The sequence below is a fragment of the Achroia grisella genome, unplaced genomic scaffold, assembly GCF_030625045.1.
Source record: "Achroia grisella isolate CSIRO2021 unplaced genomic scaffold, CSIRO_AGI_Agris_v1 utg1295, whole genome shotgun sequence".
NCBI lineage: Eukaryota > Metazoa > Arthropoda > Insecta > Lepidoptera > Pyralidae > Achroia > Achroia grisella.
The window spans coordinates 500,499-527,183 of NW_026712613.1; the positions used below are offsets into that span (position 1 = coordinate 500,499).

The 26,685-nt window shown below is 33.4% G+C and overlaps 1 pseudogene; it reads left to right on the forward strand.

Annotated features, from left to right (window-relative positions):
* The first annotated feature begins 1,646 nt into the window (after nt 1-1,646).
* On the forward strand, nt 1,647-19,546 carry LOC131855018 (protein groucho-like; annotated as a pseudogene).
* Nucleotides 19,547-26,685: the final 7,139 nt, after the last annotated feature.

A 26,685-nucleotide genomic window follows, 5' to 3' on the forward strand; every position in this document is an offset into this window, starting at 1 on the left:
ACTGAAAAGGAGATTAATGAATATGGGAAAAACAATAGTAGAACCCTACTTATTGTCGTGAGTAGATTATTTCGCAAAAACGATTCTCACATTTTTCAAAAAACAGGGCAGTGGCTTATTGATGCCATTGTCAGAATTCTAATCAGCACAAGTTAATTTAACTGTAATAACGTACACAATTTAGGTAATTTACATATCGTAAATCGAATACAATCGTAGTAAGCAGTACTTTAATTAATCAATTAACTGAAAAAACACTACAGCTCATGTTATAATACATCGACATTAATGTGGGGAAATTATTACGTAGCATTTTTAGAATCCAATTAGACCCGTAGAAGAAATATGCGATTAGACTTGATTAGAAAAAATAGTTTTGTATACATAATCCGTTATTATAAATCTAAGAATAATTTACGGCTAATATTATATTAGAATAGGGACTTACTTTTAGTCGTGAAAGATTTCCATCCCGTGCAGCGTTGAAAACGGCTATTTTGAAATCCATATTGGTTCTCTTTCTGATGACAAATATCACAATAAACAAAATACCACTTTAGGAACAGCACTTTCTTCTGAGAATAATCATTGAAAATGCACGTCACAAATAATTAAAGCAACCAAATAATCTATTTCAAAACACTCCGACACGACACTCGTCTCGAACAGCTGCAACAAGAACACGACGAACGAATGACTGACAAACAAGAACGAACAATACGATGAAGTTTGGGTTGCCATTAATCAGAATTAGAATACCAAGCCATGTCAGTCCTACCACCAATACAAAACAAAAAATTAAGAAAGTTAATACTTGATAATCTTTCTTGAATGTTACTTATTGGCAAAAATAAACTAAAGAAGAAAACGGTAACATATGAAAATAGAGATTAAAGCATCAACGTTAGTCTCGGTACTCTAGGACACAGTACGTTCACACGCACATTCGTCTTCTTGATTATGATTGTTTATATTGATCTGTTTTCAATACTTATTAATTATTATCTATGTATTTACAAAGAAAAGAGTATTTCAAAAGTATATCAATTGTACTAAACAATTGATGTACATTTAAAATAGTCCATAACATAATCTCTGCTTAGCTACTCTCTCTCTGTACCAAACGATGGCGCCATTTGAATTGTCATGTTTTTTGATGGTTTACGAAAATAATTCTGTTGCTAACCTGCTAAGGGCTCAGATTAATTACAATTTGTATGACACAAATTGATCGTTAGCATTGTTTTCGATATCACAACAGCAGCATGTAAAACGTGTTGTCTTCTATCTCACTTACACTTTGTAGATTTTCTAACAAATGTTATAATTATAATGATTATTATTTTTATATGCAATAAATGTTATTGTTAATAATATTGTTGCTATTTAAAGAAATAAATCTTATTTTGCATTACTTTTATGTTCAAACTTAAAATCAATAAATTATTTGAAAATTCTTAGCATTTATTTTTAAAACTAATTTAATATCTCACAATCCGAATTCCTATCGTAAATTGCATTAAATTAAAAGAATGAAATTGAATGATGCGATTAAAAAAATATATTAATCTATGATATTGATGGATGCCTGACATGACACGAGTTGACAAGACAGATTAGACAGAAGACAGACAGCCGTACAGAAATTACGGCGTGGATTTATGGTTAAAATTTTTGATAAACTCTGTTTCTTGTTTTATTGTACTTGTTAATTTACAAATTGTAACCTGTTTATATACCATTGTTGGTAGTCATACATAAAAGTTGTTTATGTTATGATAATGACTGATAATTCAAAAGTTTTAAGGCAAACTTTGTGCATATCATTGTCATTAGCGCGTAAGTCGGGATCCCCGGTGTTTGGTGTGTTATAGCAGTAGCGGACTGTAACTTATGAAATGGTGCCGATAGTGTTTGCAAACGGATCTAAAGAGCATTACATTTGATTGTGTTTAGTCATTAATAATATTGAAGTTAGCGGGAAAATGTATCCGACTCCGTCGCGGCACCCTGCGGGCGCAGTAAGGGTTTGTATTATTTTAGCTATTATACGCTTATGTTTATGTTATTTTTAACCTCAATAATATTAATAAACTTTGCTTAGAAGTATTAACTTGTCAATTGTTGTCTTTATTGTGTTTGTTTTGTTAATTAATTTCAGGGGCCGCAGCCAACGGCGGGATCTATAAAATTTACGATAGCTGACACTTTAGAGCGCATTAAAGAGGAATTTAACTTTTTACAAGCTCAATATCATGCGTAAGTGTACTATAAACCGTTCTGTGAGTTTTAAATATTGAAGCAATTGGGTTTATGACACTTACTTTTATTTCAGGTTAAAAATAGAATGTGAAAAGTTAGCCAGTGAAAAAACAGAAATGCAGAGGCACTATGTAATGGTAATTATTGCTACATTACTGTTCTGTAAAATTACACAACTTTTTTAAATAAAGTATAATGATATACTATTTAGTGAATTATTACAATTGTTAAACATTTTTAATGTAAATAAAACCATGAAAATAGGTAGTTTTCTATTCATTAGAAAAGGATTTGTTATAATATGACTACAAAATGGCTCCCCTGGTGTTTCAGGCTATAGTAACTGTTTACCATCAGACTGGCCATATGTCATAGGTCATATATATCTTGTTCATTCTAATGACCACAAAAATGTTCTGTTTGGAGTATCTATTGTATATGCATAATAAAGAATTATTATTATTTTTAAAACTTGATGAATAATTAATCTGACAAACCACAAGATCCAGTAAATAGAATAGGTTTATTACTTGGCTGATGTTTTTATCAATATATTTATACTATATACAATATAATAAATATTAAGTATATCTTTAATAATTTCTATATGTTTTGTGTTCTTTTTCAGTATTACGAGATGTCCTATGGTCTAAATGTAGAAATGCATAAACAGGTGTGTATGAATAAGAAATGCTATATATATTTTTTAATCTATTTATAACATTTGTATTATTTTATTCAATTTATATAAATCTGAAAGTTACTAAAGATGTTTTTATACATGCTTGGCATGCAAGCATTCTTAAATGGCTGTATTTTTAGTGAAAATTTTCCAATAAGATAGTATAGAATTTATTTGGTCTGCTGAAGATAAATTCCCTTATTACTTAATTTTATAGACATGTAATTTAAACATATTGCTTACCAGATCTAATAGCTAAATACTACAAAACTATAATTTACTAAAAAATAAGTTTTAAAGTAGGAAATAATAGTAATAAAAAGATACCTATGTAAGTTAGCTAGTAGAAAATATTTTCTAGTTGTCTATGCTACACTCACATACACGGTCTTGAAAGAAGTAGAACAAGAGCATATAGAGATTGTATAGACATACATACTGACATGGTTGCAACAGCACTATGTGAGCCAATGGATTACAGAAGGTTTAAAAGACATAATGCATAGGACTTTATTTACTAATGAGAAAAAAAATGTAATATAAAATGAGACAGTTTCTCACTCAAGGTACAGTTCTCTGTTAACATATACTCATAACATATTTCCTAGAACTACATGAGCCAATTGCAAGATATAAAAATGTAAAAAAAAATATTTTTAATAGACCTTATGGAATTTGCTGTGGAAACTGTGTGGTTGCTGTTGACAGCAACATCTCATTTGTGATTCACTTTCTTAATTTGTTAAAAAAAACTTTCTTTTTCTTATACAGACAGAGATTGCAAAAAGACTTAGTGCTATAATAGGACAAGTCCTACCGTTTCTGGCACAGGAGCATCAGCAGCAAGTAGCCTCTGCTGTGGACAGGGCAAAACAAGTTACCATGTCGGAACTCAATGCAATCATTGGGGTAAGTTTTATAAAGTCAAATCTTTCCATTTATTAATATTATTCAGGTTTGCTGCTAGTTACTAAACTGTTGTAGAACTATCAACTTTGCCAGCATTGAAAAAGAAGATTGCATGTGTAGAGTAGAATTTTATTTGTAAATACTTAGTCCAAATTTATTGTGTCATTCAATCATTCCATAGTTACTTAGTTTTGGCTTTTCTATTTATTTCAACATCATGTATTTACTTAGTATAATTTATAATTAGCATAGTATAATAATATCTCACTATTAAGCTATAGTAAAGTGAGTGTTATGAGGAGATAACAACAATAATAAAGTAATAATAATGCCATTGACTTCTTATTGATACTGTTAAGAAATGTGCATTGACATTAAATCACAGAGGTTGTAAACCTGTGGACAAGTGACATAGTAATGACAATACACTATATTTTTTATGAATGAGAGGCACAGATAGTGATGGTAGAGAGGTGATTGATGCAATTACATTTGTTGGAATTAGAATATTGAAATGGGTGTATGGTGTGATAAGGATAGATATGTATAATTAAACAACAAATGTCTCAAAGAGGTGTGAATGTATTTTTTATGTATATGTAATAGCAAACAAGCTGAGTACTAACCATCCAATGGTAAATGGTAACTGTCGCCTATAAATATGAATAGCATTACAGATATCATGTTATCATGTGCTGTCCATCATGCAACTCATGCGTTGGTCTACCAGAGAACTAAAGTATCATGCCTCTTATATTATTATTTCAAAGAGTACCAATGTTGGAGAAGTTAGAATTAAATGTTTGGTATGGACATGTAATTGATATTAATGAAAATATTTTAGAAAACATGTTAAATATGAATGTGGATAGAGATAGAGTAAGACCTAAAAAGCGATGGATTGACTGTGAGAAAAATCATATAGCAAGTAAGAAAGTGATTACTGAAATGACTGTGAATAAAGATCAATGGGAAAAAACACTTCTACATGTTGCCATTATAAAGGACTAATTTATCATGCTGCAGTACCATGTAATTTGTATGCTACACCAATATTAGGGTGGAAAATTATTTGGGATTAAAAAAGTTAATGAAGAGAATTTGTATGTAAGAAATTAGAGTGTTAAAAGTTTTACGAAATGGAAGTCACTAGAATTAAAATGGTTAGACATGGGTGTATTTCATGGAATATTGGCAGAGCTAGCTTCGTATGCAGCCAAGTTATTATCCTGACTGGTATCATATTAATTTTAGTTGTTTTTTTTTATTTAGTATAGGTACAATGGGATTGTCACATTTTGTGTACAAAAATAAAAGACATAGAAGAAAGTCATTAGAATTTCATTGTAAATTACTTTTATAACTGAGCCTTTTGTTTTTTTTTTACCGTCGCTCGCAGCAACAACATCAACAGGGCCTTCAACATCTTCTTGTAAGTCCAGTTGGATATTGTGCTTGGTTTATGTTTGTTGTGATTAACAATTAATTATTACGTTCATTTTTGTTGCTAAATTTACTCAAACAAAATTCGAAATTAATTCCATGTATGTTTAAGCTGTTGCATTTTCGAGATTACGGGATATGATTTGATATATACTAACATTATATTTATTTTTGTTTGTAATGGAGAAATCGAAAACAAATATTGAACTGTTTTTAAAAATTATATTAACACCATTTATTTATGCTTTTGGGATTCTTTATTATTAGACAGGTATTATAAAAGCCCTGGAATTAGGAAATAGCTAGTGATAAAGAGATATGAACCGCGAATGGACTGAGCCTCAGTGACTATTTGTCTAGTGTTCTAATAGCAATGACGGTTTTAATACATAATAATCTATAATAATGATTCCAAAATAATAAATAATAATAAAATAAATAATAAAACGTGCCTTACTCCATATTTTTTTGTTTGTGGCTTTTAATAATAATAATAATTTTAAAAGTCAAAAACACAGTACAAAAGAAGACAAATATTATTGTTTAAAGATTATACACAACTAATGTTTTATGTACTTTTTATTACTGACAATGTTAGTAATGTTAGTTATAAGGCACTAAAGTTAGTTAAGGAAATGCATCAGCTAACATGTTGTCAAATAAACGCAATAACCAACTTAACAAACACTGAGTCATTGGAGAAATTAATTGGACATAAATGTTTTGTTATCATTTTAACTTCACATTTCATTGTATGCGAGCACTGTTGAACACACATTTTTCCACGTAGTTTATAACCTGTACAGGGATGCCAACCGTACGAGAATTCTCGTATCGTAGATTTTTGGACTTCGATACAAGGACATTTTCATTCTTATACAAGTTTGTACGAGATTATTGATCTTCGATACGAGAACATTTTCATTCTCGTACAGGTTTGTACAAAATACTGATCTATGCAAATCGGTCAAGGTAGTTAGTTTAAGCTTCGGCACTGTTTGGTCTTTTCTATTAACAATTGTTAAATATTTTTATGTATTGACAGTTTTATGCCACAATAAATAATAGTAATAAAAAAACTAGGGAGCCAAATTCCGCCAGCATACGAGATTTTTGCCGTCTTCTTGTACGAGGTAAAATATTTTCAGGTTGGCAACCCTGAATCTATGAATGCGAGATTTGTTTTGCAATAGTGAATTATTGATTATACAATTATATAATAGAATCATTAATTATACTTTTTTTTAAACTAGCTAAGCAAAGCAGTTTTTATAATAAGCTGTGTTTCAGTTGAGGAAGATATAAGGTAGTGAAATTACATAGTATGGACGTATGACATCTTTGACCTCAGGAATAGCAACGCATGAGTGATACTACGGGGGTCACATGATGACGTGATGTCTATAACGCTCTTTATGTATATAGGCAGTATTGCCACATACCACCACCTGGTTAAACCAGTTGGATCAACTTTGTAATGTAATCGTAACTTATTAATATATATTTTTTAAATATATATACAATAATAAAAATAGATATAATACAATAATAATTAGATCTTTCAACTACCTAGATTAGTATTTTATAGAATTAGGTGTTAATTTTCCGAACTCAATTTCACTACGTATTTTATATTAATTGGATTTAATATACAAAATTGTCGTGTCGCGGTATTTCTTACCAAACTCATTTAAACGGCTTTACAGATTTTTATGAAATTTTTGTCTGAGAAACGGCCAACGTCTATATACCACTCAATTTAATTTTAATGTTTTGAGATATAACCCAAAATTTACACCCTTGTACCACCTATCCCTATTTTTAATAGCTATATTAATACTTAAATATATGGTAAAACATTTCCGGGACCTCCACCTGTATAAATATCTAAAACAATATGAGTAGTAGGAGTGGCCTATGATAGAACTTGATGTTTATTATGCTATTAATACAATACCATTAGATAGAGGGTTGCCATTCGTGTAAAAAAGTAATCATCATCTAGACCCCCATGTCATCCAAAATAAGCAAAACAAAGACCCCGCCTGCCCCCCATAGTGCTCACGTAATACTTGAACGGCCCCATAAAATAAATTTACATATAAAAAATACAGTTAATAATAGTATAATAGTTTTTTTTGTCTTTTAAAAATGTCGCACAGTCTTATCTGTTTTTGTACACAGATTAATCATGATTATTAAATAAATATTTCATTATACAGATAACTTTATTAGTACATATTTTAGATGTTTAATTTCTTGACTTATATTTATTTTGTACTATACAAATATTTTATGATTGTATAAGAGCAATCATTTTCAAGTGTGATCTGTTATTATAATACAAGTTCTCTGATTGTATTATACGGAATTGTGTATAAATCTTTTATACTATAATTATGAGAATACATTATCTAACAATATTTATCTAATCTATCTACATTTGTACTAATATGTAAATATATGAGATCACATCTGCATGTTGGAGATCTAAACAGGGTAAAAAGTAGGAATCACTTCACACTACATTATTCGTAAGCGATATACGGCACATCTTATATGGATTTTACGAAATGGAAACCTTTATTATAGTAAAGGTTGTGCGGATCGAAACTAATAAATATTATCATAAAGTGTTACATGTATTTATCAAATATATTTGCCTATGCCACACCTACTTCTCCCTTACGCCCTTATATAGGTAACTGAATATTATAAATTTAAAATTTATTCAATTAAATGTTGCACTAATATCAGTATCTCTATGTAATATACGATATTACTATTTATACATCCATAATATACTATATACTGATATCCAGATACTATTAAAAAAATACTACTATAAGAACAAATAGAATTTCTAGCGGCTCCAAAAACCATAAGGTTTTTAAATAATCAGTAAGAAAGGTGTAGTGTAACCTCGAGGATATAGCTGAAAATCAAAGTTTCGTTCCTCGAGTGATTCTGCACACTGAGCTATGAACCTTTTTGTATTGCAAACGCATGCAGGTGTACTGCATAGGTTTAAATTAAATCAAATGAAATAGTTATTATATATATATATATTATTATAGTTATTTATAAATGTCATTGGGAGAACTGGCATCTAAGACACAGGCACGGCCTAGTTTAGATGCTAGTGGCACTAATAAATTTAAACCAATGATTTGTCTTACATGATATTCTAACATAATTATAGTTTGTAATTGGTTGTATTTCAGCAACAGATCCACGCGTCCGCGGGGCTGTCGCACGGCGTGGGCGGCGCGGGCGGGCTGCTGGGCGCGGGCGGGCTGTTGTTCGCGCCCGGCGCCGGCCCGCCGCCGCCGCCGCACCTGCCGCCGCCCCCACACAAGGTAAACAAACAAACGCGCTCACAACCTTCCCATACAACCCTTTATGCGAGCGAGAAGATCACGCCGCCCGCCCACGAAGTTCATTCACAGCTTGCGCATAGAATCTTCTCTACGCAAGCGAGATCATAAGGGACTAGGCACTTAGATGTACTTGTGTACTATTAATTCCGGCTCGAAGGACCATAAAAATCAAAATATCTTTAGGTAAAATTATCATAAAGGTCTATTACAGACTTATGATATGATAAATCTATCGTCATTTCGAAGTCCTAAGAACAACTGACAAGAAACTCAGCTCTTATTACTTTGAAATGTGCTTATACTTGTACTGTATTTAAATAAATAAAATACTAATTTGCGCTTCACATTTAATTAGGCCGTTCCCGCCATTTTTACAATCCAGACTCTGTCAAGTGCACAGATTACGTTATAAACAACAACATTAATTATGCCAAAGACTATATATACTACAATACTATATATGATTACAAAAATACAGTTTCATTTTATAAATATTATTATTGGTTCATTTATTCTCTATATACCTTATATGTTTCAAGTAAGTTCAGGCAATACTATTATAGAAGTAGATTAGTGTTAAAGAATAGACTTCTTCAAGAATTCACGCCTTCCGGCTTCTTATGACAGTGACAAATTAATATCTAAACAAATTTAAAAAAGAAAAAAAAAACATATCCTTGCATTTGTTAGAAAACCACAATGCGGCATACAGTTAGCAGCTAGCATATTATATATTCGTAGAGAAGTGTAAAGGTCGTTTTGGTCGTCAGGTGGAGCTGCCGCCTCCGGCTGACATCAAGCCGCCGCTGCTGCCGGGCGGCCCGGCGCCGCCCATGCACCCGCACCAGCCGCCCCGGGACGACGACCGGCTCGTCAACTCCAGAGTATTACAACAGGTATATCTAAATTCTTTAATACACACCCTCTCTCATGCGCGCACACACACACACAAATTATCATATGCTTGAAGCAAGACTGCTGGCATAAATCCATATCTGGAGTAATCCCAAAAGTACCAGTAAAAGGCAGACACATTAATAATTAAACACTTTAAACTTGTTACTGGGTCGGCTATTCATACAAGATGTAACATGTCAAGCCATAACCGTACTTTATTAAGTTTTTACCATAGATAACAATATTCCACAGATATATATATATTCTGGAAACCTATCACTATAACTTAATAATATGTATATTTGCTTACTACAGAGGCGGTCGGTGTCACCACACGAGCGGGAACAAAAGTACCGTCCGCGCTCACCCGTCGAGCCGGAAGCGTTGGACGTGAAAAGGAGAAAAGAGGAGAAGGTACACAGTCATGTGAGTCTGTGTAGTGTATGTGTCGCTTCCTTATACACGTTGCTTTTACGATTGTGTCAACTCAGATCGGTGGTAGTTGCTGTTATACGATATACTTTGATATTTTATATCTTTCACAAATAAAATTTAAACTACTATATGCCAACATCATGCAAGTTAATATATAAAAGTTGCCAAATATTACGAGTAATATCAATTCAATTTACTTAAAAATTACTGAATATTCAATGTTGTTTATTTTTCTTATTCTCTCAACTAGAGATAATATATATATATATATTATTAGTATGCATGTGGATGGATGTAAAGGGAGGGGACACCCTAATAAAAGATGGATGGATTTTTTTTCTGACTACTCAAATGCTGTTGGCCGCAGCTGCCCTTTCCAGCTTCACCGGACGTTAGGGGGCGAGCGCAGATGGCATTCCAAACCCGCGGAAGGACTTATGGAGCGGCTGAAGGCCAACTCCTGCCTGACGGATACGACTTTAGTCTGAGGGCACCACTAGGGGTTCGAACCTCGGCTCAGGTCGTCGTAATATCGATCCCCGTTTGAATTGGATGAGTGATCGTTCGGAGGGGGATGTATGGATTGTGTGAAAGATGATATGAATAAAAGAAGAGTATGCTCAGATATGACGGCCGATAGAGAGAAGAGAATGACATACTGCTCCGACCACAAATAATGGGATAAAGACAAGGCAATGATGATGTATTATTAGTAGATAATGTTATGCCATTAATCAATTTGCATAAAAAATACTAAAGTTACACGTTATTTAATTTTCTCATTCTGTTAGGTTATGGTAAAATATATATAATTATTACATACATTTTGAAAAAAACTACTTAAGATTTGTCATTTCTATTAATTTTTTTTTTAAATAAACTCTCATAATGAATAATAATAAAATATAATGAAACATATCTTTCCTATATAAAACATAGGCTTGTTTTTTATACAACTGAGCAATTTTTAACTATGCGTGTGTTTTATTTACTCTTAGGTAGATATTTAATATATTTATATTTTCGAAATCCCTTGAGTATCAAATCAAATTTAGAAGATATACAATTAAATTTAAAACATTTACCTAAACGCTGGTGAAATCGACCTGACCTAAATATAAGTTAATAGCCTTCAAACGCCTGAACACATCTTCGTAAATTATAGCAAAAACTATCATGATATCGGAAATAAAAAAAAACACGATAATTACGTGTTTTTTGTTAGTATAGGTAGCTATAATGCCACAGACGTGTTAAACTTGTGACACCACTCTTTTTTCTCCGGAGATTGAAATGAAAGTAGCAGTAATAGTTATTTTTCAAAGGCAATCGTCGAAAGTATAATGAATTTAGCAATAATTGTTGTTTTTTAAAAGACACTTAAATTAATACGTACACAGCAACTACCAGACATCAACGCTTGTTCAGGCATGACGCTTTTCTATCAAACGAAATGGCTCACAAAATTTCGCTACGATCGAAGTGAAACAAGACAGCTTATATATAGTATATAAAGAAGTGACAAAATTAATATGACTAATAATAAATTATTAAATTGTAGGATAGCGATGCGGAAAAAAGTGACCAAGATCTTGTTGTAGATGTGGCAAACGAGGTAAGATGGTATTCGTGAACGAGGGTTAATATTAATCTCGTAATAGACAGAAAGAAAATTCCCAAATTGTTCCATAGATAACTTTGCTATTTTGAAGTAACAAACACAAAAAAAAAAATATAATGAAAAGGACATTCAACTTCTTTTTCGTAGTCATTTAATAGTAAGAATTGTATAAATTTATTTGCAGGAATTTAAATAGTTGAATAATTTAATGCCTCTACTAAGGTTGGGCATAATTAATGTTAGTTTTAAACTAGGGCAGACCTATTTGAAAAGACATAATAAGGTGTTTATGATATTTTGAACAGTAATTTTAAGATCTACTAAAACTGGTCAATGATAATATTAATTGCTAAACTAGGTCTTAGAAGACACATCTAGATATATCTATCAAATGCATATTTATGTGTCATGATTAGTGAATCACATACTATAGTTTAAAAACGGTTCTATATTTTAAGGTAATTCAAATTACAGACAGTGTACGAAATGATATAAAAGTTGATTAAGTAGTTTTTACGAACTGTTATAATGACACTACAAACGTATGTAAGAGCTTATTGAGCTGCTAAAGGCCAACTCCTGCCATACGGATACAATTTTTATCTGAGGACAACGTAAGAGTTCGTACTTCGACTCGGGCTGTCATAATCACGTTCCACTTTAGCACGAATATAGAGCTTTGATCTGAGGGGAATACTTTCACTAACAGTATATTGTGTAATGAAGAAAGTGGAGTGTGTAATGAAGTCAAGAATATATCATTAAATTTGAAATAGAAACTTATAGTTATAGAAAATTTCAGTATTATAACATTTATCGTATCTTAACATTTTTAGTACGAGTGATAACACTGGCCTAATAAAAAAAATATCTTGATAAAAAATCTTTTCCAGGGTTAGAGAATGGAGAGTTGAAAATAATTATGTATACTTTTAAAATATCTAATTTAATTTTTTATTTATTGTAGGAAGAGAGAGGATCTCCAAGTGTTCGAACGGATGGTGGCGAGAGAACGGAGAACGGACCCAGGCCGCCCTCCAGATCGGGTTCCTCGTCAAGTCGATCCACACCTAAAAGTTCAAAGGACGTAAGTTACAATTTCTATATTAACTATAAAATGCATCCATAATATAATTTATTTTTCTTATACACATGCTGGAATGTACCACATTAGACCTGAATATTTTTCTAGTTCGTTTACTTGGTGAATATTTTTTCTTTATGAATGTACTTATGAATATAATGTAGGTAATATAATCCCAAAGTAGTAATGCTGTGCTAATGCATACTGTAATACTGGCGCACAGGAGAAGCCGGGGACGCCGTCAGGACCGAAGTTAGGGCGCGCGCCGACCCCGACGGGCCCCGCGCGGTACGGGTTCCCGTCGTACGCGTACCGCGCGCCCGCGCCCGCCGCGCCCCACGCGCCCGCCGCGCCCGGCCCCGCGCCCCACGCGCCCCACGCGCCCCACGCGCCCCACGCCTACGACGCGCACGTCAGGACCAACGGCATCGCGCCGCCCAAGGCGTCAGTATATCGCTCCTTATTATATTATACTATTAACTTATTTTTAATGGGTGATAATTGAGTGATGTACCTTCGCTAACGATCATACATCAGTTGAGGATGATAGGTAGTGAGTCGAACCTCGGCTCGGCCCGAGGATGAATTGGACGGAAGTATCTAGGAATTAGTGCCATGCTTATGGACTAATTTTTTTTATTTTTTTATTTTATATATCTTTGTTCCGTTTTATTGTCATTGGTATTACCCGCAGTGCGTGCTCGTTGAGTGCGGGCGGTACGATTGTTTTCTTTTGTCATAGATGATAATGGAATGGTGCACCCGTCTGCGCTAAAGGTTTACGCTGGAGGGGCACCAGTGGATGATAAGATGAACACAAAGTCAAGTCAGTTTGCCTATCGTTAAATAACCAGGAATGCGGTTCCCCTGGAATCCATAGTGGTTAACACTATGGATTCGCCGCCGCCGGGCTCTCGCAGCTCGACTGCCTGGTGCGTACGCTCTCCTGTGTCCCACCTCTGTATTGTGTCCTCGCGCGGTGGTGCGCTGCCGCACGGGGAGGTGGTGTGCTAACATGGCACATTGCTAGCAATGGGAACACCATTACTAACAATCACCTTCCATCCTAGCAGTTGGTATTGTTTGGCCACAGTGCGTACTCGTTCCCGGCGGGCGGTGCGGGGGGTGCGGGCGGCGCGGAGGGCGCGGGGTCGGCGGGGGTGGCGCGGGGCGCGCGCGCGGTGGTGCGCTGCCGCACGGGGAGGTGGTGTGCGCGGTGGCGCTGGCGGCGCGCCACGCCTACACCGGCGGCAAGGGCTGCGTCAAGCTGTGGGACATCGCCGCCGCCGCGCCCGAGCCGCTCTCGCAGCTCGACTGCCTGGTGCGTACGCTCTCCTGTGTCCCACCTCTGTATTGTGTCCTCGCGCGGTGGCGCACGGGGAGAATCCTACGTTGTACTTCCCTAATATCTAATTATAAATATTAATAATTCTGAGAACTGTCCCGTATGCCTATACTTTTCTTATTATCTGATTACAATAAAATGCAAACGAAAGTACTGTACTTTCGTTCAATGTACATAATAGCTTTTTAAATTATAGCCTATGTTATTCTGATGTATAAGCTTAATATTATGGTAAAGTTTCATCAAAATCTGTTCATTAGTTTTTGCGTGAAAATGTAAGAAAGATCCACCTATCCGTCCATACTCACTACTTATAAAAGCACCCATGGTTGACTAATAAAATATACCACTAGATATTAAGTCCGCCATATGCACTTTTACCCCTGTATTACATGCATTAAAGTTATATATATAAGAAAATATAATTCGGCAGCAAAGGGATAACTACATCCGGTCGGTGAAGCTGCTGCCGGACGGGCGGACGCTGATCGTGGGCGGCGAGGCGTCGAACCTGTCCATCTGGGACCTGGCGGCCCCCACGCCGCGCATGCGAGCCGAGCTCACCTCCTCCGCGCCCGCCTGCTACGCGCTCGCCATCAGCCCCGACTCCAAGGTACCGTCTACGCATTATAACCATTCAACCTTTATATAGTACCAGCTATTATATATATATATAAACCTTCGTCTTGAATTAGTGTATCTATTAAAAAAACTATTAAAATAATATCCGCTGCGTAGTTTTAAAGATTTAGGCATACATAGGGACAGACAGCGACAGCGAGTTTGTTTCATACTATGTAATGATGAATATCAAATTCAAAATATTTTAAGTCTAATCTTACATGACAAAGACATTAAACAAAGCAATTAAAATAAACAAAATAAATTAGATTGTTACAGGCCATGCTTCATCATGATACTTCGCTTATATCTTTTAAATTAGTATTTTTAAAAATTATTTAAGAAACCTTGAAAATGGTCCAAACTGTAGGAGAACGGCGTTAATTGAATTAGAACCATTTCAATCAATAACTTTTGTCTAAACTACCATTGATGACCTCGGCGATCTAGTGGTCTAGCACACCGCTTTACGTCCGATGGTCGCGGGTTCGATTCCTCGCACGGCACAAACATTTGTATTCATGAGTATGATTGTTTGTATCGGTCTGGGTGTTTTCTATGTATAATATGTATGTATTTACGAAAAAAATATATCTATGTATTTGTATCAGTTGTCTAGTACCCATAACACAAGCTTGCTAACTTAAGTTGGGTCTAGATGGCGCTGTGTAAATTGTCCTGAGATTATTACATTATTATTACTGACACTTGTTATAGTAATCTTTACATAGATACACAAAGTCTCCGCCGCTGTCTGTTAACTAATAGCTTTTAAATTACGCAACGGATTTTATAGCAGTTTTCAGCAATAGATATATAGATAAGATAATAGATAGAGTGATTCAAGAGGAAGATTTATATGTATAACTAGCTTTTGCAAGCGGCTTCGCTCGCGTTAATTTATCCCCTTAGGGATGGAATTTATGAAAATTCTTAGGGGATGCCTACGACATAGTAGCTTTATGCATGCAGTCTCAACCTGATCGGTTTAAAATTAACAAAGTTTCATACAAATTTTCATCCCCAATTTTATCCCCTTGGGGGTAGAATTAAACAAAATCCTTTCTTAGAGGATGCCTACGTCATAACATCTACCTGCATGCCAAATTTCAGCCCGATCCGTCCAGTGGTTTGGGCTGTGCGTTGATAGATCACTATGTCAGACAGTCACCTTTGAGTTATATATATTTAGAAACACTAATGTAATACGCTAATGTACAATACATAAATGCCAACAATATTATCTGATTGCACAAAGATTGAGTGTGTAGCGGGTTCTATGTTGATTGTAGCATGCCTAATTGTTATTAATGTGTATTTACTTAGAACAAATTTATTTAAGAGCAAGAGCAGCATTGCTGCTCAATATAAATATTGTTCTTGCTCATTCTTCTTGTAATGAATCTGTTCCGAATGAGTTATAGAATAAAATATGACTGTTCAAAAGTGCATATATAAATTTATTTGATTAAATATTTCTATATCTATAAGGATATCTCTAAGATGATATGGTGAGAAAGGGAGTAAATAACGGAATGACTGCGAACAGAGATGAATGGAAGAGAAAAACATATTACGCCGACCCCAAATAAATGGGATAAGCAAGAAGCAGATGATGATGAAGGATATCTATAAGGATAGTACTGCTGATATGAAGATCTTAAACCTTAGGCATCTCTGAGGCGTTAGATACATGTTTATGTTCAGTGGTAACCCTCGTCTGTGTACATGAACAGCACTACAACCATTATGCTATCATGTAATATCCATGATACAATTTATATATTTAATCTTATTTTGTATTTATATTTGACCCTGATATAAATACAAAATAAGATTAAGTATATAAATTATAGTGTTAGTTGTCAGTTTGTATTCAAATTTTAACTTAAAAATGTAAACTTACAACGATTATTTAACAGCAACCCACAAGTTCGTTGCCTGTACTTCTTATGGTGAGACAGCTTTCCGAATGAGTGTTAGATTTAAAAAATTGTGATGACTAATCAAAACTGCTTAAGTTTATTTGAATAAAGGATTTTCTATTCTATTCTATTGTCATTCTAGTCGACTGTCATGTAATGCATCTTATCCTGTAATTTCATATGTATATCATCGAACTCGGGGAGTTGGCCTTCAGCCGCTCCGTAAGTTCTACCGCGGGTTTGGAATGCCATCTGCACTCGCCCCCTATCGTCCGGTGAAGCTGTAAAGGCCAGCTGCGGCCAACAGCATTAGAGTTATTAACAGCATTAGAGTAGTCCAAAAATAAATCATCGAACTGTAGGTATTTTAATTGTTGCGATCACCGTACCAACCATACATTGTTTGTCAACAGGTATGCTTTAGTTGCTGTTCGGATGGCAACATAGCAGTTTGGGATCTCCAGAACCAAACATTAGTTAGGCAATTTCAAGGTAATTATTATTAAAAAATTGTTATTGTTAAAATATTATTAATATTAATTTTCAAATTCCTTTGCGGCTTATATTTTAATTTTAAAAAGTTAAAATATATAAAAGGTATGATTTTACATCTATCTTTTAATTAACCTAATCTTGCTGTTAATTGTGTATTTGAATGAAGAATATAAAGTTTAAACTAATCTATTTATTACAAATATCAATGGGGTTAATACAGAGCTCAATGGAGAGATCTGGAGGAGGCATATGCCAAAAGACCTATGAGTGGCGGGACATTTTGTAAACCACAGAATGTACTTGTACTAATACCTTGGGAAAAAGGCTTACTGTATTTTTTTTTAACAAACAAAATATGTTTTTTCCATTATAATCCTTTATGCTTAAGTGGTTAAAAGATAAGCGGTTTCTAACAATAAAGCAACTTGTACAGATTTATAAAATGTGTAAAAAAATATAGTGAATTATAAAAGTAAAACATGTATTTGGTAAAAGGCTCACAACCACAACAGTAATATCAACAAACAAACTATAGAGGACACAAATCATAATATTTTTTAATATAAAATTCTCGACTCGAAATGTCGAATATACATTTCACAATAAACTTCCTAAATTTTCAGTGGTCGCTACTTCTAAAGCCGTAACTGCTTCAATGGTATTTATCACATGACCAGTATTAAACTAGTAATTGTGTGTCAGGTCACACGGACGGTGCATCGTGTATAGACATCAGTCCCGACGGCACGCGGCTGTGGACCGGCGGTCTCGACAACACCGTCCGGTCCTGGGATCTACGCGAGGGACGCCAGCTGCATCAACATGACTTCGCCAGCCAAATCTTCTCGTTAGGATACTGCCCTACTGGTATGCACTAACCAATATCCCGGCCCGGGTCCCCAACGACATGCTGTCCACCTACATGAAGGAGGACTACTGGCCGAAGGGTGTGGTGTATCGGCGGTACTGTGGCAGATTGCGATCAAAGCAGACCTGCAAATCCGGCTAGTTATGATCTTACTAATAACGTTAAAATTTGTGAGTATAGATGGATGGATGGATGCATAGATATTTGTTACTCTTTTACGCATAAACTACTGAACGAATTTTGATGAAACTTTACAATAATATAGCCTATACATTAGAATAACTTGAAAACATATGTAAATTAGGCGAAATATAATGATAAATGTGAAGTAAATGTTATGTAGAATAAGTTGAGGAGGTCAACTAGCTAGTTAATGTATGATGAAACCTGTTCCCCGCAGGGTCCTGGCTAGCAGTGGGCATGGAGAATTCCCACGTGGAAGTGCTGCACGCAGGCAAGCCGGACAGGTACCAACTGCTGCTTCACGAGTCATGCGTGCTGTCTCTCAAGTTCGCAGCCAGCGGCAAGTGGTTCGTCTCAACGGGCAAGGACAATTTGTTAAACGCGTGGCGTACGCCTTATGGGGCTAGTTTGTTTCAGGTATACTGTTTGTTTATTCATTTGATAGCGTTGGTGGTCTAGGGCAAGAGTGAGCGACCTTTTAATTACTTAAATATAATAAAAAATATTTTTTTTGACATGTCGCTCATAAAGTAACCAAAAAATTAAAAAAGTAAAGACTTCCTATACAATTTTTAATGCCTTGTTAATGTGTATTTATTTAAAACAATATTTCTTTAAAAGAGCAATATACTTGTTTCTTTCTCATTTTTCACGTGATTAGTCTGCGTTCAGAATGAGTGATAGAATAAAAAAAAATGACTATTCTAAAGTGCTTATATTAAGGTTATTTGAAAAAGGGTTATTTCTATATGATTTTTACAAAATATTTTTATATTTTTTGCAGTCGAAAGAGTCATCATCGGTGCTCAGTTGTGATATATCGGCGGACGATAAGTTCATTGTGACCGGCAGTGGTGATAAAAAGGCGACAGTTTACGAAGTGCTATACTGAACTGCAGTGGCAACACAACTCCAGTGATGTGAATGGTTTTGTACACGCGACTTGCGGTTGACTGACGCATATTGTACGTAGACTGCGTTGTATACAGTGCTTTAAAGTATTTTTGTACACATTAAGTTTTATACTATGTTTTAAAAAGTGTTTATTTATTTTTTGCACCATAATAAACGAGATATTCGGTCGGTAAATATATGTAGCCCGCGTTCCATTCGGTGCTTTAAAGTATTTTTGTACACATTAATTTTTATACTATCTTTTAAAAAGTATTTATTTATTTTTTACATCAAACTAAGCTAGTATTTAGTTTCAGAATATGCCAACTTAGGAAGATTACATACATATACACTATATAGAAGGAAAACAATCTAAGTTTATATACTACCTACTACTATATTTATGTACATTTATATATGTTGGGATAAATTTTATTCAGTTACCAATACAACAATGATATAGAAACTTTATACAAAGTAAAAAAACCCAAATTAATGAATATGAATTCACAAGGAATCTTAAGTAGAAAGCAGAGATGCTCCGTAACCGTAACTGAAACTATCGGATATCCGATATAAAAAAATATTCGTAACCGTAACCGAATCCGAAATAAGTTTCGGATAATATTGGATAGGGGCGGAGCCAAATTGAGACACGTTATGTAACATTTTATTAGCTATTTGTATTTTACTTTTGAAATTCTTTAAGAAAATAATATCCGTAACCGAAATTATCCGAAACTAACGGATAATCCGAAATAATTTCATATCCGCATCCGTATCCGAAATTTCATATCCATAACATCCCCGGTAGAAAGAAAGTTCATGTGTATTTATAGTAAAGATATGTTTGTTTTATCTCATGTACAAGGAATTAATTCAAAATTTTGGTAAATCTATTCTGGCTCTCTATATCTATTTTTATCTATAGATCTTATTTATTTAATAATATATGTCTATCTTGTATCAACATATGATGCAATTTTGAGACTTTATATTGAATGGTACTTTTCAATATGATCAGTCATAGTTGAGTAAATAGGAGTATTATATTTATTATATTACTACACATATTAATTTATTTTATAACAGTTTTACAATTATGCATTACAGATAATAATAAGATATACAATTACAGATATTAAGAGTAAATAACATCACTAACAGTATTGACACCACCAACAACTTATCTCTGCACCATATTTAGTGCAAAATGAGTTACTCGGAGTTAAGTAAGCCATATGTGGGTACTTTTACCTCTATATTACGTGCATTAAAGTTATATATATACTAGCTGTACACGCGACTTCGTGTTAAATTTAACTTTATTATAATATATTTTTCTAAAATAAAAGTAGCATAAGTTACTCCTTATTACATCAGAAAATTCCTGTCAAAATCGGTCCAGCCATTTCGGCGATTAGCCGAAACAAACAGACAGACAGACAAAAATTGTAAAAATTGTTATTTTGGTGTAGTAAAAAACGGTTATTTCAATATTACAAACAGACACTCCACTTTTATTTATGTGTAGATTGACATATATAATATAATTTGCCAAATCTAAGAAGCTAAGATAAAATTGGAATACCATATTATTCAACACATTATCCACTCTATCGCCATATATATAAAATCGTTTGTACAGCATTTACGTTGCTCCCAATGTTGCCATGTACATATAAAACTAACACAATACACAATAGAACAAGAAAAATAAAATAATTACATTCCAATAATCTATAAAATGGATTATTTTAATCAATATTAAGTACAAAATGATACTAGAACTTTTAAAAATCGCTGCTAGTACAACTTTCGTCAGTCAACTGAAAGTCACACATGTAATTAATAATTACATTAATTTATTTGTCACATTATAATAATTATTTATGTATGTGACAAATAAACATATGTTGCGTCGTTATATATAATATTAGTGTTATTGTATATTTTTATAATGAAATATGAAAATTTTTTTTTTTATGTTTCAGTTATAGTCGATCCTTTTTAGTATATATATATTATAGACTTAATCATAATAATATTATGACTGGTCTACAGACTGAGATTTTATTATTATTTTGAGAATTTTTTGGATGCTTGAATTTGAAGCTGCGGAGAAATCAATAAAACAGAAATATTTTAATAAACTGAACATATCTTCAAAAATATTAAACATATTTTACATACAGTCATTACTTTTGGGCAGAGACTACATATATTTTGATATAATCTTTGGTTTCATAACAAAATGAGATATATAAGTTTTTTATGAACTTTATTACTACTATTTAAATGAGATGGTAAAATGGCTTATGTCCTGGTACATTCTAAACGCGAATTTGACCTGTGTTACAAGCGGCTAAGCTTATGATGCTTATACACTTGTTTTAGTATGAAAACGTATATAAATATATTTTATTATTTTAATTGCTTTGGTAAATATAGGGAGGTAATTATTATGTTTATATAAATTCATTCTAATATTATAAATGCGAATGTAAGTCTGTCTGTCTGTTACGCTTTTACTCATATACTACTGAACCGATTTAAATTAAATTTAGTACAGTTCATAGTTTAGTCTTGAGCATCAGAAAGATCATAGGCTACTAATTAATACAAAAATGAGTTGTAAAGGGAGTGGAAAAGATTTATCTTGAATAGTTAAAAATGCTGCCCAAAGTCAGTTCACGCGGGCCAAGTCACGGGCACAGCTAGTATACGATAAGATATATACCAATTTGTATTCAGTTCCTTTATATTATAATATTTTTTTACTTGCTTTATTAGATAAACAGTTTTGTTATATTGTTTTAATGAAATTATTCATAAATATTAGTATTTCTTATTTATAGTAAAGAGAGAGCGGATTTTGTTTTGGGGAAAGTGAATTCCGAACCACTACACCAATTTGAGAAATGTTTTACTGTTACAAAGGTAAATTGTTCCATTATAATATAGTATATTTAAAATTAAAAAAGTTATAAGCACCCGGGCAAACTTGGTACTAGTTACACTAGTTTTATTTAAAAAAAATATATAAAAAAAAATGTTTACCTTTGTTACAGTAAAAAGACAATAACAAGATTGTTCACCGAATATAACAAGTAAACATATGATTATATTAAAAAATAAAACAGTATTTCTGTTAGTTTAGTATGGTCTGAAACTAAATTTGTTTAGTCAGACTTGAAATGTTAATATTGACCATTATCAATAAGTATAATGTGAAGTCATACACTGTATGTACGATTTAAAATTGTTAACTTTATAATGGGGCTTCTGATTATGTAACGTAATTGTTAATAATTGTCATTAGAAACATTAAAATGTATACTTTTAATTGACAGTTGCAGTTGCAAACAACTAGCAGATCTAGATTTCAGCTATTTGTTCAGTGTCGGATTAGCTCAATCGGAATAGAACTAGATTGATTATAAAGTCCCTATATCATTTTTGTATTAATAAAATTACAACGATTATAACAAAAAGTAACTTCAAATTAGACTCAAAACGAAACTGATGGCTGTAAGAAAAACATTGCTAGGCTCCGATTTGCCTTAATAAGGCGCTGTATCATTTACTATACAGCGTCGGATTAGCATAGTCGGAATTACTGCGGGACCTAAAGAATGGAACTAGATTGAAATAAAATTACAACGGGTCATATATATCATATAACAAAAAGTAACTTCAAATCGAACTGGAATCGAAATTGAAGGCCTTTTGAAAGAATTTTGTTATAGGCTCTGATTTGCCTTAATAGGGCGCTCTATCAATTACTGTATAGCGTCGAATTAACCTAGTCGGAATTGCAACGGGACCTAAAGAATGGAGCTAAATTGAAATAAAATTACACTAGGTCATAACAAAATGTAACTTCAAATCGAATCGAATAGAAATTGAGGGTCTTTAGAAAGAATTCGCTATAGGCCTCGCATTGCCTTATTCCGGCGCTCTATTAATTGTTTATTTAAGTATTAACTTAATTGCACATAATATAAAAGGTAATACATTTGGCGGACTTAACACTATGCCGCATTCTCACAGTCAACCATAGGTGTTGCAGAGAATAAATTATCGTACTGTTACGAAAAAATGTGGAAGCGTGAGGATATGTCAGTCCGTCCATACCTTTTGATGCCTCGAAGGTTTTAACACATTACCACCGGTGGGTCACTTTGTAACGAAAGTTTCACACGTTGCGACACGGGAGATCACCTGTGGGCTCTTTAATTGAAGTAAATCTAGGGGTTAAATAATGTCTACCTCAAATTATTGTACACTAATATAATATCTAAAAAGTAATATTACATAGATTATTTTTTAAATATGTTTTAGTTAATAATAAAAAGAATGCCGTTCCGGAATGAGTGAGAAATACGATTTTTCATTGCACTCTTCAACGTTAATGTTTTAATGTAACGTTAACGGTTAATATTCTTCAGCACGTATCAGGATCCAGGGCATGTTTAGCACAAATTCACTCGTTAAATACTCATTTTCACCACTCCTTTTAATTACGTTTTAGGAAAATTACGCGCGTGTCTTTCCGCAAGGTCTTTTACTGTCATGGTAGGGAAAATGGAGGGTACACAAAAAATGCCTACCTACATTTTTGAACATTTATTAGAATTAAAAATTGTTAGCAATTACGTTACGTAATGAAGCCTACGTAAATTTGTGAGTGTTCAAGATCAGTTTCAATTCACATAAAAGTTAAAGGCGTATTAGTAACAGTAAGATATTTACATTATTAATTAACTAAATGCAAGGAAAACAATGTATTATAGAACATTTACTATTTTACCATGTAGTGTTACAATCGACGCTAGGTTTTACAATGGAAACCTATATTGCAACAACGTCCATCTCGGTTCAGCTCAATTTTGAGCGAGATAGACGTTATGGAATTGTATTTTGTCCGATTTATATAAAAGATTCATAATTGTGGATACCTTATTTGCCGTCGTAACTCGAAACAATTTTACTAATAATATTTACAAATGTAATGTATTATTTAATACTGTAGTATTGATTGGTAATAAATTAATTATTACTCACTAAATTCAGTCATAACTACATATACTTAATATAGAAAACAAATAAGTACTATCGCAATGAAAACTGAATTAATCTTTTTAATTTTGTGCTCTATGTAGTAATTAGTATATATAGTAGTTAATATGTAGTAATTTTTCAAAATGAATGACGATCCCAGTCTATTATTTTACTTACTAATCAATATATAAGTATATATCTACATTATTTACACAATATACACGCTAAATAAGAGCTCAATAATAAGATTATTTTGATTAGATATTATTTTATATCATTTCACTTTATCATAGACATTTTGCTAAGTTTGTCGCAATCAATATAATTCTCACAAAGACAAACGTCTCCTCTGAATTACAAAGGTATTGGCGAAATGTGTTTTACGCGCCAATAATTAATGTTATTGTTCTTTTTATTGAATACAATTATGTTAAAATAAATTCTATGTCCGATAAAATAAGCACAGATTACCATATTAGACCCCGGTAGTTTCTGGTTCGTACTATCACAGGTAATAGAAAAAAGCGGGAACAGAAACTAAAAGGCTTTAATATGGTAATCTGTGCTTATTGCAACCTGCATGGGTTTATTTTAAACAAATTAAAACATTTGTAAATATTGTTAATTTTAAATTTTTTTCATATCAATTTGTAAAAAGGCAGTCACGCGTAAACATAATTTACCTTCCAAGAATAAGTTTATGTAGTCACATTATTTATTCACATAAATAGATCACAATAAAAACATCCTCTAAAATATTTTGCGTGGTCTAAAATATATTATATTAAGTTATCATTGACTTAATTTACGCAATCAATAACGTGTTTATGTAACCTCATTCTTGCCTCTATATTTCGATTTTTAACTAGCTAACCGCCCCGGCTCCGCACGAGTATATAAGCCGAGAAATTTAAAAAATTGTAATGCAAACGTGCCAAGTCGGAACGAGTCGCTAGTAATTTATATATCAATATAATTGATACCTCACAAATTGAACATGTATTCACTACATAGTCGCAACATGTCATGGTAAATGATCCAGAATTCATTGTAGCATTTCTACCAAATTAAAGTTCCTTTTTTAACTAATCCTGTAAATTTGTCAGCATATATTTTAAGTTTTTTTTATAACTTCAATTATAAATAGGCTAAGGGGCCACCTGTATAGATGTATAGAAAGTTGTAAGTCATCAGATATGAAAAAAAGTTGTTATATCTAGCGTTACATTAAACGAGACGCGGGCTTTACCTTTTATTCATAAGACAAACATTTTAAGGCTTTATGAGATCATGTTTTCGAGTTAATTTCTTTATTAGCAAGAATGTATCTCAAAACTGTTTAGTATATGTTTATTATTATTATTTATAAAGGTTGTGCGGTTGTAAGAATAATATTTGTTATGTTTATCACAGCCCCACTATTTTCAATTGTCCAACTAGGTACACAGTACACAATTATAGATTATTAACTAGTAAATATTAATATTATGTGCATACAATATTGTAATCTATAGAAGTCCGTCTGCATTTCTCTATCTTCAACACAAATTTAGCTAAAAAGTACAAATTATTGTACTTAAATGCAAACCAATAGGAATGTTAAGTTTATCTCATTTGTGTATTATGATCTGAAATGTGATATTAAAATCTCTTCACTGTGTATTGTTTTGTGCGCAACGGATTTGACTGTAGGCATCTAAATTATTATCCTGCAAAATGAAATTGTATTACTTTTGATTATATTTATTATTTCTATAAATCTGCTTCTTTCAATTTACCTAAAATGATACCTTAATACGACACCTACCGATTCATGGTTGAATGGTTTTTCGCTTACGTTTTGTATTGTAGCATAATGAAATAAGGCAGATATTGAATACTTTAGAAAATAGTCCACGGAAAATGTTAGGACATTTGATACGGCAGGGCGAATTTATGAAATATAATTGAGGGATATTACGAAAGCTCCTCTTTCCTAGGCGGGCAGACCAAGGCACAGATTAAAGACAAAATTGGAGTCGTGCCGTATTAACATTTAAAGAGCATGATGGAAGATCGTAGAAAGTGGCTAGAGTTCCACCGACAGGACTGTGACTCTTAAATTATAAATGAATTCACCGCAGCTGGCCTTTACAGCTTCACCTAACGCTAGGAGGCGAGTGCAGGTGGCACTCCAAACCCACGGAATGACTTATGGAGCGGCTTAAAGCCAACTCCTGCATGACGGATACACTTTAGTCTGAGGGCACCGCAAGTTCGAATTTCGTCTTAGGCAATCGTAATTACGATCCTCGTTGGAATAAGACATTTTTTTTCCGGGCTACTCTAATGATGTTGGCCGCAGCTGAACTTTACAGCTTCACCGGACGTTAGGGGGCGATTGCAGATGGCACTCCAAACCCGCGGAAGGAGTTATGGAGCGGCTGAAGGCCAACTCCTGCCTGACGGATACGACTATAGTCTGAGGGCACCACTAGGGGTTCGATCCTCGGCTCAGGCTGTCGTAATTTCGATCCCCGTTTGAATTGGACGAGGGATCGATCGGAGGGGAAAATAAGACAAGGGATCTTTTATTGG